A 12,886-nucleotide genomic window follows, 5' to 3' on the forward strand; every position below is an offset into this window, starting at 1 on the left:
AGACGTTATGCGACAGATCTTCATTTTTTTGCATTGGTATTGATTAACAACATTGCTTCTTAGAGACCTCGAAGCTAAAGGAGGGGGTAATGTTAGAGACATAGTCCTTAGAACCTTCTAGAGACAAGTTTCTAGAACCTTCTAGAAGCAAGTCTCTGGAACCTTCTAGAAGCTTCGTAGTTGGTAGAAGTTGCTTGAGAAGCTTCTTAAATAGGAGTATATAATAGAATTGAGACTGAAGAGTTCTTCAGTCTGGACAACACATCTCTTGGAGCTCTAGCTCACCTCTCTGGTGTTGTTCTTGTATTCATCTGATTAATCTAGTTCTTGTCAGTTCTTGTTGAACTTCTTCTTAGATCTCGAGTCTGTATTTTTGTGTCCGTGACACAAGGCAGAGGCTTTGTAATATTTAGGTCCTAAAATAACATTTAATGTATAACAAGGAGAGGACTCTGAGGAGAGAATAGGACCTTTATTAGATGTTGTGCAAGGTTCCAGCCGCACAGTCCCTATTGTAGCTGGACAAACTCATTTTCCGACATATTTTCTTCTTTCACAGCCATACTCCTCATTTTGTGATTACGTTGTTTCTTTGGACAATGTTGAGTAGTGTGCTTTGGTTCTCTATAATATAAACATAATCCTTCTTGATAATGACGAGTCTTTTCTTACTCAGTAAGAGGTTTGAAATATACTGCATCAATTTGCATATCCTCTACTTTTGAATGTATGTGTTGAAGAGGTGTTGGTGTTGCCATTGAATTATAGTAACATTGAGGTCGGTTCTCAGATTGGAATTCAAAAAGGCGATTGTTGCACTCCACAGCAAAGTCAATTGCTTGACTCAATGTTTGAGGATCAAGTAAGTTGAGCATTAATTTTTTTACCTCATATTGTAATCCATAGAGAAATTGGCTAATAAGTGCAACATCATCCCACTTGATATCAGTTACAAGTTATCAAAATTGTGAAGCGTACAACGTTACTGATCGATTGCCTTGTCATAAAATATGGATCTTATTGGTTGTAATACGAATTGCATCATATTCTCCATACATGGATCGAAACTCCACCAGAAAAGTCTCTAGATTATCTAATATTGGATCTCGTCATTCAAGAAAAGATGAAAACCACGATAGTACTGAATCTGAAAGAAGCGTACTAATGAATCTAACTTACGATTCTGGAGTTGGATAGCTTTGGGATTGAAGTTCAATCACAAGTTGTACTTGATTGATAAATCCTCAAAACTTGGATCTGGTGCCATCAAACTTCTCGGGTAGGACAATTCTTGGTTCTCTAACACTGGAAGGACGTTCCACCATAGGAGAAAGGATATGATTTGGTGCAGATGTTGAAGCAGCTCCACCCATTTCTATATCTTCACTTCCTGCCAATCTTGTTGCTCCTTGTGATGGTAAATTGAGTTGATGCATCGCAAGTATTAATTCTCTCAATTGCTCTTGCATTTGTGCCATTGTCTTCTTCATTTCAATAAGTTCTGCCATGATAACACTTAGAAAAGAGAAGATGTCTAATATCGCTCAAGACAAATAGAAGAGAGGACTTAAGGAGAAAAAAAATACTAAAGACAATATCAGTTCAGAAGAGGGTAATCCGCAACTTCTAATATGCTTATATCTTATCAAGAAAAAGGGGTAATCCACTCTTAATCAAGATTAAACAAAGCTCTGATATTGTAGGTGTACTCTTGTCAATCTGTCAAGGACAATAACTCGATAAAAAAGAAATTCAGACAAGTGATCCTTTACTCAAAGAAAGGTAAAAAAATATAAATAAATAAATATGTATATTGAAAAAGAAACTAGAATGGCTATTGCCAAAAGACAGGAAAATTAAAGATCCTTGAAACTAGACTAGAAGCAAGAAAGGAGTTGACAAGAGTGAAGAAGGCTTTACTATTATCTCTATATATACTATCTAACTAAGGGCTACGTGGCGACATTCTATAGGACCTCCAATATGTGTTGACTTTGTAGGACACATGCCTTGACTTACAAGGCAAGTTTTTCTACATGTGCGCTACATAATTTGCTTAATCTTCAAGCTAACAAGATGTGTGACACATGGCCAACTTGTTGACCACGTTTCTAATCCAAAAAGTCAATTAAAGATACCTATGAAGTCAAATCAGCATCTATGAAGCTTTTAGGAAGCTACCATATTAAATACTATAGAATTAACTTACTTTTACTTACTTTTACTTACTTCCACCTATTTGTATATGTAATTACTAGCTTACATGAGTATGTTCGTGACAGATGGTTCAATTATTTTAAATGGCTACTATACCTGAAATAAGAAGTTATGTAAAATCTATTATAAGATAATCTGGAGGTTCATGGAAAAATTTATCTCAAGCATTAAAAAATGAGTATTTTTTAGAAGATAGTGACAGGATTACAAAAAAGCTATTTTTTGAGTGGATTGAAAGACTTAAGAAGGATCTCCAAGCAATAGAATTATTGAGAGAGTTTGAAAGGAAATATTTTTGTTTATCAAAAAATGAAAGATAATTATTATATTCAAACAAAGTAGAGTTATTTCTTCAAGCAACTAATAGAGAATTACAAGATAAGTTTAAAAAAAAAATAAAGATAAAGAAGAAGAAGAAGAAGAAGAAGAAGAAAGATTGACAATAAAATAGAAGAAAGTAGAAGAAGCAATAGGATTACTTGCAAAACAAGAAAGAAGAAAGGACAAGGTGGGTGTTCAAAAACCTTTGCAAGCATCTTATGCAAAAATAGCTTCTACTCATCTTACATCTATGATTCAACCTTCAATATCTATATCAAAGAAATAAGAAATAAGCATGGATGAAATCATACATGGAATGGGAGATTTACAAATTAAATTTGCAAAACTTGAGGAGAAGAGGCAAACATCAAGAATGTCAGCAAAACAAAAATTAAGAGCAATGGAAGGTATAGTGCATCAGTGCATGTGGTGTGATAGCACAGATCATTCAAAAAAAGAGTATGAAGATTTTTCAGAGGTGCTACGCAAAGGAGTTGTTTTTTTTAAAGATGGTATGATATACTTAAAAGAGAGTAGAAAAAAATTAGAGACAAATTTTGATAAAGGAAGAATGAAGGTATTTGTGGGAGATGCTTTTAAAGTGCATATAATTTCAAATAATAAAGCATCAACATTTTTGATGGAAGCAAATCCAAATAAATATTTAAGTATAAATCTTGAGTATCAAAGAAAATCTAATTCTTTGTGGTCAAGTACAATGAATTATGCTGAAAAGAAAAAATTTACTAGAGATGATTTAAAAAATATTGACAATAATATTTGGCAAATTATTAAGTGGGATGATTTAGTAGATAGATTATCAGCTCATACTCATATTGTAAAGAGTCAACATGAAGCATTAATAGAAGAAAAACAAAGGAGAGATGAAAATCATGAAGGGCCATCAAAAAGAATTTCAAGGGGAGAGAAAACATGACAATAGAAGAATCTTATGTATGAAGAGACAGTAGAGAATATTTCTATAAAGGAAAAAGAGATTGTGAAAGAAAAAGCAAAGGTTCTTGCTTATAAATTATAATCAGATATAGAAGCTCCTACAAATTTGAAGAAGGTATTTGAGGAGTGGATTTTAAGTGAAAAGGTTGAATTCACAATTGATGAAATTCTAAGAATTGCAAAATGAGAGTTTCATGAAGTTATTATTGATACAATAAAAAGAAAATAACAATCTATTAGTGATACTATGATATCAAATGTACAAAGTACAAAGACAATAGGAAGCAATGAAGATGAGAAAGTTGAATACAAATTATTAAAGATGTTTCACTAGTCAAATTTATAAAGAAAGAAGATATGATTCAAACTTCTAGTCATTATTTTCAAAGTCGTTGAATAAGGGCTACTATAGAAAATTTAGTAAAATTGGGAGAATTAGAAGAACGAATTGTAGCACTGATTGATCATGGTTCTAAAATCAATTTAATATCAACAAAATTATATAAAAGAGAAAATTGGCCTATTGATATTGAGCATGGGTGGATGATAAGAGCAACAAATAATTCAAAGGAAGATTTGTATGGAGCTTGTCCAAATATCAAGGTGACAATAGGAGATGTTATTCATAAACAAAATTTCTTTATGCAAGATATGTCTATATATCCTATTATATTGGAACAACCATATATTACTACCACACGAATGGAGACAAAGGTTATGGATGATAGATCAGGTTATGCAAGGATAAGAAGTCAAGATGGAAAGAATGTAGTGCAATTTTCAATAGTTTGTATAAATCATGGAAGAAATTGGGATAGTTTGAGAGAACATCGTTTGCCAAAGATACACAAAGAATTTGAAGATCTTAAAGACTCAAAGGATTTTTGTTAGATGCCATTGTAAAGCAAGATTGCAATGGTAAAAAGAGTGAAGGCTTCTCACTTAGTAAAAACAATGAGGATATTATATGATTATCACGAGATGGATATATCTTATTCAAAAATATAAATAATTTTAGAAAGATAGATAAGAAAAATGTCAAAAGTGTAGAACATGAGTTAAAAAAATGTAGAGTGATTGATAAAGATGAATACATATTAAGGATATTTAAAAAAACTTATTTTAGTGATACTATGGATGATTTATAAATATCATTGAACAAAGATTTTGAAGGAAGTGATAAGATAATAAATGTGCATTCTAAACAATTTTATGATGGAAAAAAAAGAATATATGGATAATTATAAAGTGAATATAAATACAAAATATAAGATCGTTGTAAGAAAGGTTAAATCAGTGGCATTGTCACTACCATCGGATTTTGAAGAAAGGATTAAAAGAGCTTTTATGCAACCAAACTTAACAAATCCAAAGAAAATAGGTCATGAATTCAAGGATGATTTGACATTAGATGGTTTGAAAATTGGATGTGATAAATTTTTAATAAGAGATGAGGAGAGATCTTTTAAAGAAATGCTTTCATAACATGATAAGGCATTTGCATTTGAATTACATGAAATAGGGTGCATTAATCCAAGTATTGTAGCACCTATGGTTATTTTTATAATTCTACATGAACCATGGAATTTGAAGCCAATTCCTGTTTCAAAGGCCCATTTGCCAAAGCTAGTTGAATTGCTCAATGAAAAGATTAAGATGGAAATTTTAGAACCATCTATTACACTATATTTCAATTGGTGATTCACAGTACCTAAAAAAAATGAGACATTGAGGTTTATTCAAGATATGCAATTGGTAAATAAGATAACTATTAGAAACATGGGCTTAAGTCCAATTATAGATGAGTTTGTAGAGGCATTTGTAAGAAGAGAAATTTATTCTATGGAAGATCTTTATTTGAGGTACGATCAATTTCAATTGGCAATGCAAAGTAGAGATTTAACAACTATGAAGATATCATTAGGATTGGTCAGAATGTGTACCTTACCACAAGGAGCTATAAATTTTGTGGCACACATGATGAATGGAATGCATAAGATATTAATAAATTTTATTCTAAGTATAATAATTTCTTGTTTAGATGATGTGCCAATTAAAGGATGTGAAGAAAAAAGAAAAGATGAGACTTTGAATTTAAAGAGGTATAAGAAGTTTGTAGCAGATCATAATGATGATTGTGAAAAGATTTTGACAAGATTACAAGAGGTTCATTTAACCTTATCAGAGGCAAAATCAATAATTGGAATTAAGAGAGTTTTTGTGGTTGAACATATATGTGGATCATGTCGACGCAAGCCCAATATAGAAAGAATTGATGTTATAAAAAAGATGAAAGAATATACAAATACAACGGAAGTTAGAAGGTTTTTGGGAGCATGTATTTTCTATCATATATATATACTACATTTTGCACATATAGCAGACCCATTATATGAGTTGGTAAGGAAGAATCAAAAATTTCAATAGAAAGAAGAATAAAGAAAAGCTATTGAAAAATTAAAAAATCTTCTTTCTTCACCTCCAACTTTGAAGAAAATAAATTTTGAGTGTGGAAGACCAGTGGTATTAACAATGGATGCAAGTCCAATTGGAATAGGCTAGGCAATTGGATAAGATGATGAACAAGATAATAGATATGTAGTAAGGTTTGGAGCAAGGGTTTTGAATGCTAGACAAAGGGGATATATACAAATTAAAAGAGAATTATGGAGTATAGTAATAGCTATGAAAAATAAAAGAAAGTATTTGATTAGTACATTGGTAGTTATAGAAACACATTGTCTACTTTTATTGGTCATGATTACGAGTTGTTTAACACCAGATAATGTAATGTTAAGGTAGATTGCATATATAAAATCTATGAATCTTGAATTCAAGTATATTTTGAAAAAAGACAATGCGGTTCCAAAAATATTGTCACGATGTCGTATTACATGTTGTCTTGTTTAAAAATGCACCAGGCACCTAGCTGTAGAAGATGAGGTTGTGTTTAATAAGTATCCAAGAAATCCTAATAGGTTTCACCTATACGAGAAGAATATAACCTGAATTTCAATTCAAAAGTGCTAAAAAATACTCTTTTTAGTAGCCTTAATCATACATAAATCCCAATTATCTTGTTACTTTCATATTTAAGCAATTTAGATTTTTCTTATAAGCCCAATCTTAATCAGTGAGCTTTAACAAGCTATAACATCTAATCCGATCATCCACTTGATGTAAAATTTTTCATACAATTGTCAATATAAGTCTTCTATGTGCTCAAGAGTTTTTAGCCCAATCCAACTTACAGATTGTGAGAAAACTTCCAAAAATTGCACTGATATCACTCAGCTACCAACTTGAAAAGTAAAGCAAAAACCCCAGCAATGATTTCTCCTTCTTTAACTATTAACTTTGACTCAAAATTAGTATACAGCTTGATCTATAATTCCTTCAATACCATGCCAAATTTCACCTTAATCCGACTAGTAGATCTCTAGATATCACAGAAATCCTATCTAACCTCAAACTACCAACTTTTGAAATCCTCTTATACTAAAAACTAGATATCTCTAAACCACGCCATTAGATTATCACAAAATTTTGTATACACTTAGCAAACTCAAAAATCCAAATAGTATCAAATTTTGAACTATAGATGCTATATCAATTGTACAAACTAGCCAAAATTGCTAGCCCTAATTATCTTATACAAAATCCAAGTCACCAATACAAACCCTAAATTTGAACAATGATTGTTAAGTCTTCAAAAACCTTCCAAAAACCACTCTTATGCATCTGGAAAGAGCTTCAAGCTAGCTCTCAAATCTTAACCTTTGATCTTCAAATGAAATCCTATTTTGCCCTAGGCCGTTGTTTTAGTGGCCAGAGGTCTAATTTTGACCCTATCTCACAAGTAGTCGACCCCCGGGTATCAATCTATCCTATCCTAAGGATTCTTTAGTCCAAACCTACTTTCAACTTAACCTTAGTATCAACTATACTAATTATTTACCTCTTCTAATCTGATTTTATTAATTTATGGTCTTTCTAAGATAGTAGAAGAGTCTCTATAACATAGAAGATAAAATTACTAAGTAACCTTCAACCTACTAACTATTAAGATAAGAAAATAACCTAAGAGGCTTTTATTAAAGCCATGTTTAGATACCTCAAATTATAATTAAACTAAGATAATTAGATATTAATTAGAAATTCAATTTTGATTATAATTTCACTATATAGTTGTATTATATCATGACAATAAGCACGACATAATGATGAAGATGATATGATTGATGATGAAGAAAATTTCCGCATCCACTTTTATTCATTTTTGTATGTAAGAAAGATTGGGTGGTCTTTGGCTATACTATTTAAATTATTCTCAGAAGAATTATATGATGGTAAATGGTTGTATATAGGAAAATAGTTAAATACATTAATATAGCAAGAAGGTTGGATGGACAAAGAATTTAAGAGGATTTGAAGAAAATATATGGATATTTTCTTCAAAATGGGTTTTTATGGAAGCATCCAAAAAGAAGGGTGGAATACGACAACAAGTTGTAAATAGGATTAAGATGCAACAAAAGATCATTAAAGAATTTCATGAGAGTCAATAAGTTGGGCATCAAGGTATTTGGGCAACATTTACTTAGTTGAAAGAAAAATATTGGTAGAAGAGCATGCACAAATATTTAGCAAATTTTATAAAATCTTATAAAAAATTTCAAGTATATTCAAATATTTGGCATCAAGATAGATTACACCAAATATATCCTTTAGCTTTACATTATAAATGGGTGATAGATTTGGAAGCAATCCTAATGGGACTTAGGCAAATGAAATATTTGGTACTTACACAAAAAGATTTATCAAATATATTTGAAAGATGAGTATTAAGAACAAAAGGTACTGAAGATATTATGTTTTGCTATGGTTGTATTGAAAGAATGACAACAAATAGGGGTGATATGGATGCAAGGGAAGCACAAGAATTCTTTAGTAGAATAAGAATTAAACTTTCATTAATACCAATATATAATCTAAAAGGTAATAGAAAGAGTAAGCATGGGCATTCACCTATTGTTAAGGCATTAGTAATCGCATGCAATGGCAAAACACATGAATGGCCTAAGCTATTATCATTTGTACTATAGACAGATCGTACAAGTCACAATTCAATAACTGATTACATACCTTCTAAATTAATCTATGGACAAAAACCAATAATGCGAATAGAAGAGGTAGTGCCTACATGGGACGTATTACTTTGGAAGAATGATCTCAATATGGAAGAACTTTTAGCATTACGAATTCAATAATTAGAAAGAAGACCTAATGATATTAAAGCAGCAATAATGAGGTTGAAAGAAGCAAGAGAAAGAAATTAAGAAAGATTTGATAAAAAAACATCAACTATAACCTAAAGCAATTGAAGATGGATATTGGATGTTAATTTATAATAGTAGCTTAGACAATCAACATAGCATGGCTAAAAAATTTGCAAAGAGGTGATTTGGGCCTTATATTGTAAAACAAGTATGTCACAATGGAATATATTTGTTACAAGAATTTGATGGTACAGAATTGAAGATACTTATAATAGGCAAGCAAATTAAATTCTTCAAATAAAGAGGTGAAGATATTTATTTTAATAAAGAAAAAAATCTATTAGGGGATATTGAGATAGAAGAAGAAGAACAAGTTGAAGATTAAGAATCTGATTAGGATGAAGGCCATTCTACATAAAAATAATATAGAAACTTGGTGCATTTTGAAGGATGCATGGGTTAGGAGGAATAGATGTTATGATGTAAAATGGCTAATAAGTGAAAAGATGAAGAAAATATCAAATTTTAGAAGATCTTATTTCAAATATATTGTAACAAATTATCTTGGAAAAATAGATAATAGTCAAGGGATAAAAAAATTAAAGGTCATAATACTGCCTTTTTGTAAAATAGGCTTCTATTTACTTTGTAGGACTACAAATAGAGCAAAATAAGGTAGATTAGAAAAATAAAAAATATAAGCACCTTTGGAAAGAAATTAAGAATAGTTTTTAGCAAATATTATGTAGAAAAACTAGATATTGATACTCGGAGAGGGCCAATTATGAACCAAGGTCGAAATCAGATCTTGAGGAACAAAATTGAGCTCTAATGACGATTTTGGGGTTCTTTTGGAAATCAAAGTATAGGATTTGGGAGTTGACTTGATAGATTTTCTTTGAGTGTTGATTTGATGTGATTTAAGTATAAATTGACTTTACAAGAGCTTTGCAAAGTTGGGATTTATTTTGGATGACTTTGGATTTGTGAAATAAAGTGGATGATAATTTTTTAAGAATTTCATAAGTTTGGCAATAGATTTGTAGGTAAAATTTTGAGGATTTGTGGGTATATATATATTCAATACATGTTGTGAGTTTTAACTTGATCAAAGGATTGAATCAAGGATTATTGAGGTTTAAGTGAGTCAAGATCTTAGAAAGTAGAATTTTAGGTCCAGTGAGGGTTTCTATGATTTCTTGCAATCTATTGATTGAATTGGAGTGAAAATTATAAGTGTGAATAATAGACTTATTTTTCTATGTATGTGAGAAATTTAAAATCAATAAAATAGTTTGATAAGGATATATTGATTAAAATATGTTTAAGATTTGATTAGAGTTCGGTTAAGGTTTGTTTAGATTTGTTTAGGGCTTAGTTAGGATTTGTTAGGATTTGACTAGGATTTTATTAGATTTTATTTAGGATTTGATTGAGATTTATTGATGATTGATTAGGATTTGGTTAGGATTTGACTAAGATTTGGTTAGGATTTAATTAAGATTTGATTAGAATTTGATTAGATTTTGATTAAGATTTGATTAAGGTTTGATTAGGATTTGACTAAGATTTGGTTAGAATTTTATTAGATTTTGTTTAAGATTTGATTAGAATTTGTTTACGGTTTGATTAGAAATTGGTTAAGATTTGATTAAGATTTGATTATGATTTATTTAAGATTAATTAGAATTTTATTAGAATTTAGTTAGGATTTGATTAGGATTTTATTAAGATTTGGTTAGAATTTGATTAAGATTTGATTAGGATTTTATTTGGATTTGGTTAAGATTTGACTATGATTTGGTTAGAATTTGGTTAGGATTTGATTAGAATTTGTTTAGGATTTGATTAAGGTTTGGTTAAGATTTGTTTAAGATTTTATTAAGATTTTATTAGGATTTGTTAGGATTTGACTAGGATTTATTTAGGATTGATTAAGATTTGGTTAGGATTTTATTAGGATTTAATCAAAGTTTCTATTTTAATATTTTATTAAGATTTATATTTTAGTATATTTTTGAATTCCTATGTTATTTCTTTATTATTTTTTTAAAAGATCTTTAGAAATACTTTATGTTTCTTACATAATTCTTTTGTAATTTTGATTGAATTTGATTGAAGTTTGATTATACTTGCTAATATTTAATTGTGATTTATTTAAGAATTTATTAGAGTTGTTAGGACTTGTTATTGCAATTTTCTTTTTATCTTCTACAACCAAGTGCCCAGTGCATTTTTTAGCCAAATGCCACATAATACGACACCGCATTGTCATTAGTTTCTAAATCCTTGATATTCATATTAACTATAAATTTTTGGATATCTTGGCCTTTTATAGTAATATTTTGAAAAGAATCTTTGTTCTTTCTTTCACCACCTTTGGTGTAAGATCCAATTTCTTTAATTTGTAAAAAATTGGTTCCTCCATTGAAGTCCCTTACTTACTCTTTTATTTCTTTTTTTTTTAAGATTAATCTCTTGGATTGATAAAGATGACATAAAAGCCAAAGTAGAAGATTTCTTGGGCCATATTCCAACTCTTTTAGCTTGTGCTTCTTGTTGCCTTGCTAAAACAATCACTACTTCTTTCAACTTCTCTCAATTATTAGTACTACCACTCTTTGTAGACTTATCTACAAGAAGCATGAATAGCTTGTCTCTTAAGGCATCATCAATACCATTTAAAAGCAATTATATTTTTACAACATCCAATGACCACCTCTTTAAGGATGAGAGTTGATAAAATTTTCTTTCAAATTCTTCCAAAAACTCATAAAGATCTATATGCTTGCTTGGTTGCAGCTCTATCCAATCTAAAAACTTTTGTTTAATAATCCTATCGTCATCGCTATCAATAAACTCTTCCTTCAAAAGTTCTTGAAATTTTGACCATGTCTCTACATCCTCTTCAAGTAATTTCTTTCCTTTTTTATGAATTCTAGGTTCAATAGCCAAATAGAAGCTTGAAATCATCTTTGCCTCAAGGATTTGATATGTCTCCATCTCACATATATAAACTTGTAAAAACTTAGTCATATTGCATCCTTCAAACCTCCCAAATTTGTTGATGACTCCTTACAATGCCTTTGTGATACCTTTTTCAATTGCTTGCATCATTTTTTGTTATTCCATGAATATACAAAAAGCCTTAAAAAACTCACTAAAATTTGGTCCATCCAAAATATTCAACCTATCCAAAAACCTTGATGACACATCTTCCATTTTGTTCAAAAATATCCCTTGAAATGCTCTAATAAGTACCTTATGATACTTCAAAATGCTCCAACATGTCTATAAAGCCTTATAGTACTCCATGATAATCCAAATATTACCATTGTGTTCTAAAGTAGTCTCTAAAGCTCTAAGAACTCAAAAAGCTCTGAAATCAATCTTTTTTCTGTGAAATGGACAATCAATCTCAATAACCACCAATAAAACTCAACACCTTCTATCTTAAGCTTTTCACGATGGATTCACCACTTATGTTGTATTACATGAAGTCTCGCTTGAAAGTATGCTTGGCACTTAGCTCTAAAAGATAAAAAGAATTTGCAATAACAAGTTCTAACCACTTTGTCAAAATTATATATAAATTTCTATAGAAGCTTAATAAATATAATCAAGCATCAATTAAGTCCAATTATTATTATTTTATTATTTTATAATTTATTTTTTGAAATAAATTATAAAAAAATATAAAAAAATCTAGAAGAAATCTTAAAGAAATCTTAAAGAATCCTAAAGAATCTTAAAGAAATCCTAAAGAAATTCTAAAGAAACTCTAAAGAAATTCAAACCAATTCTAAACCAAACCAAATTCTAACCCTAACCAAATCCTAATTCTTAACCAAATCCTAATCTTAATCAAATCCTAATCAATTTTTTAAATCTCAAATAAATTTCTAACAATCTTACAATAGATTTTGAAATTCAATAAATAATGTTTGAACTATTGATATGAACTCAAATTTTACAAATTCTTCATTAATTAAATTAACAATAAGCACAAAATAAATTGAAATAGATCAAAATTACCAAATCATCATTGGAAGTTGGTTTTGTACCTCGGGATCTATTTTCAACTCAGGTTTATAACCGGCCTTCTATGGATA

This window comes from Physcomitrium patens, chromosome 14, assembly GCF_059467195.1.
Source record: "Physcomitrium patens ecotype Gransden chromosome 14, ASM5946719v1, whole genome shotgun sequence".
Classification (NCBI taxonomy): domain Eukaryota; kingdom Viridiplantae; phylum Streptophyta; class Bryopsida; order Funariales; family Funariaceae; genus Physcomitrium; species Physcomitrium patens.